Source organism: Zonotrichia albicollis, chromosome 9 (genome assembly GCF_047830755.1).
Source record: "Zonotrichia albicollis isolate bZonAlb1 chromosome 9, bZonAlb1.hap1, whole genome shotgun sequence".
Taxonomy (NCBI): Eukaryota; Metazoa; Chordata; class Aves; order Passeriformes; family Passerellidae; genus Zonotrichia; species Zonotrichia albicollis.
Window position 1 is genome coordinate 19,156,719 of NC_133827.1, and position 4,270 is coordinate 19,160,988.

Sequence of the window (4,270 nt, forward strand, 5' to 3'; positions counted from 1 at the left end):
CCAGAGAGTCAGACAGAAATGGGGATATCTGCTCTGTGAGCACCAAAATCTGAGCAGAATCTTTCCTTTGCTCACGACTCAATGGGAAGTGAAAGGAGGAGAAAGGGAAAGGAGGAGAGGTTCTGGCTGTGAAGACCACCTAAGGAGGTTGGTTCATCTCCCCTTTTCTACACTTGCATTTTCTTTGAACAGATCAAAGCAGCGACGATGGGTGAAGTGCATGCAGAGATGGATTTTGTGCTGCTGGCTCAGCCCAAGGGTCACACCCTGCTTCCCCAGCCCTGCTGCTGCTCCTGGCTCTCCTGCATTTCTGAATAACACCTGCACTCTGTGATCTGATGGATTGTTCCCCAGGAAAGCTAACAGAGCGTTAACATTCTCCCCCCAAGTACAGGACCTGTGGGGTGATTTGAGAGATCACCTGATTGCCAGCGTGTTTATTCTGTACCTCTGGTCTCACCAGCACGGGTGAGAGCTCCTCAGAGGCAAAAGCTCTGCACAAACCAAGCTGCTGTTTAAAATGGGCAAGAAAAAACCACTTCTACTCCACCAACCGCTGACACAAAGGGTGGGGGAGATGCAAAGCAGCCTGTAAACAAAGCACTTCCGAGCACGCTCTGCTCAGCCGCATAACTTCCAGTGCCGCCCCTTCCTCTGGCAGCCCAGAGATACTCACCGTGAGTGCCTGGCTGCAGAGCCTCCAAAATTTTGTTCTTCACCATTCAGGCAGGGATTCAGGAGTGCTGGGGCTGAAATATGTGGCACAAGGACTGGGAAAAACGCCAGTCACTTGTTTTTAAATTTTTTAAATGTTTAATAGTAATAAAATGGTTAGGACAATATATGAGACAATAAAAGCAAAGAGTTACCGACGTCTGGGTGCCTTTTTCTGGGCATCACTAGCCCGAAAAAGGACCCCTGCTAACAAAGGATTAACCCTTAAGAATAACAGCCCGTTGCATATTCATACACCTCATACATGATGCATAAATTCCATTCAAACACAGGATTCTGTCTGGTCTTTATCAACTTCTTCCCTCTAATCCTGACAGTGCCTTTGAGGCAGGAAGAAGTTCGTTTCTTCTGATAAGAGGGTAATAAATTCTTTTTCTCTGTAAGATCTAGGTGTCCTGTGGCTGCTATCTCGCTGCAAGTCCTTTCTCTTAAACAAAGCATCTTACATAGCATAGTTTCTATTTTAACAATTTTTATAACCTAAAACTATATTTAACACAGTACTTAAGAGAATTAATACATCATTGCTTTCTAACACAACACATATAATATTCATTTTAATATTTGCGAAAAGCCAATCATAAAATACATGCATTTTTCACAAGGACCAAGAAAGTCCCTCAAGTTCTCCAGCTAGAAAACTGGTTTCTACTGTTCTATTTATTCACTCTTTTGCTTTTCCCATCTGCAGCTTTCAGGGTGATTTAGTAGAAAGAGTGTCCTCCAAATTCATGAGCCACCTGGCCAAGCCCACCTGCCCATGAAGAGAAGGGGTAAGAGAAGATTTTAGCAGTGAGGAGGCAGCAGTGACATACAGGTATTTCAGTGTATACAGGTATTTCAGTGATATACAGGTGTTTCAATGTGTACAGGTTTTTCAGGGATATACAGGTATTTCTGTGATATACAGGTATTTCAGTGTATACAGGTATTTCACTGATTGATATGCAGATATTTCAGTGATATACAGGTATTTCAGGGATATACAGGTATTTCAGTGTATGAAGGTATTTCAGGGATATACAGGTATTTCAGTGATATATTGGTATTAAAGGTATTTCAGGGATATACAGGTATTTCAGTGATATATTGGTATTTCAGTGATATACAGGTATTTCAGTGTGTACAGGTATCTCAGTGTGTATAGATATTTCAGTTATAAACAGGTGTTTCAGTGATATATAGGTATTTCAGTGTGTACAGGTATTTTAGTGATTGACATACAGTTATTTCAGTGTATACAGGTATTTCAGTGATTGATATATAGGTATTTCACAGTGATATACAGTTGTTTCAGTGATTGATACACAGGTATTTCAGTGATGTACAGATATTTCAATGATACACAGGTATTTCAGTGATTGATATACATGTATTTCAGTGATACACAGGTATTTCAGTGATTGATATACAGGTATTTCAATGTATACAGGTGTTTCAGTGTATACAGGTATTTCAGTGATTGATATACAGGTATTTCAGTGTATACAGGTATTTCTGGTGGGCTCAGCAACCTCTGGGAGACCAGGGGGATCCAAGCACTTGCCAAGAAGGTGCTGATTGTTCCACCACTGCGTGGAAGGCAGACCATGACTATCCAGGCAGTGCAGGCCATGCCTGGCTTGCTTTATCTTTCTGCAGAAACCTCTCACCACATCCGCCAGCTTTCGAGTATGTGCAATTGAGCCTTCATAGCACGGAATGCACTCTGCCTTTCATTGCTCTGCAGCCAAGGCTGGACAACACCAACGCTGGGCTTGCTAGGTGAGGAGGGCACAGGTGTGGGAAGGGCTGGAATCTCCACCTCTCACACTCCCAACCCTGGCTTCACCCTGCCCTGGTCAGGCCATGCCACCCCCAGCAGCAGCAGGACACAGGCAGCACAAACATCTTGCACTGGCAGCTCCTACATTACAATAATTCTGTGATTCTATGACAAAGTTGGATGCAGCCAGTGTCACACCTGTCAAAAACCCCGAATGGGTTTGTTACACAACCAGGAGGAGCCAGAGCAGCTGCAGCACTGGAGGTGGCTGCACAGGGAGGACACATACAGGGTGCAGGTACACATCCAGACCTCCCTCTGACTTTCATGTTGGTGCTCACAAAGCTCTGCTAACATCTCACAGCAGATCTCTTGCTTGGGGCTTTCCATTTGCTTTTGTTGCTACATTTCAACAACGAACCCTGTGTCAGCTGGGGCGGCTGACTGAAAAATGAGAGTTCAGCTGAATGTCAGGTGTGGGGGGAAAGTGTGAAAGCTGCTACCAAAAAGCTGTGACATACTTCAAAAACATTTTCATCTAAGACAGAAAAAGAGGGCACTGCTGGGGAAGTGAAAACTGGGGTGGCTCGTTATCGTTAGCTTGAAGCAGAAGCAATCTCTCAGTTTCTGAATGAAGCTCAGAGCCATCACTGTGTCACTCCAAGGGGATGAGCTGTCCCTTGTGCCCCAGGGACAGTCTGACACCAGGCAGACATGGATGTTCCTCATTCCTCAGTGTGTTGAAAGGCTGCAGCATCTGCAGCCCTGTCCATCAGAAACACGGCACAGGCTGCCAGCAGCTTTGCTTTGCTAACTTCTAAATCCCACTTCTGCCTGCTAACATTTCCTACCAAGGCAAGCGCTCTCTAATTCTACCTTTCTGGCCCTTGGTTTTCCAGACAGGGTCCCTGCTTTGGTTCAGTAAAAATCTGGCACAGATATTTCAGGCCTGACTTCCATCAGCTTCAAAATTGCAAGAGCAATTCTCCAAGTCTTTAGCCCTTGGTGGGTACCACAGCCCACAGTTAAACCCTTGCTCTGTGTTGCTGTATAAAAACAGGCTCCAGAAGCACCACATTTCCCCCAAAAGTCATCTTGCAGTGCCTGGGGACCAAAGGAGCAGCTGTTCCCAGTGCCACAGCAGAGGCTCTGTGCCATGTCCCCAGCACACCACCAGCTCTGCATTGCTGCACCTGCTGCATGACTTCCCTGCATTTACACTTCTGCCTGACATAGAGGTCATTTATTACCTGTTTTTCCTGAGAAGAGCCCTTGTGACAGAAGGAAAGGGGCTGCCTGAGTTGATCTGGCTCTGTGGCAGCCACAGGCATTTTCTCAGCAGCCAGTGTGGGCAGAAAGCCAGGAGTGATCTTGGGGCAGGAAGAGATTCTTGTTTACGCTGTCATTTAACAGTAACATCTTTTATTGCTGCTCACTTCCTTTCTGATTATTCTGCTGAATGGAAGAATGCTGATACCCCAACACCTTTCTACTCCCCACTGACAGCTGAGCAACCAGGGAGAATTAAATCCTTTATTTTACACTCCCAGGCTGCTTGCTGGCACATTCTGGACACTGGCCATGCCAGGCTGGGGTGCCCAGGGGCCAGAGCAGGCTCTGTGTCTGGGAGCTGCACACCCACCAGGGCATCTCTGCCCCTGCTCTTATAGGTTCCATCTCAATTCATGGCTTCATTCACAGGGCTTTCGTGATTTTAGAGAGTGAGGTGTCACAGACACCTTTTAGGAAAAATCCTTTCCTTAGGATTTT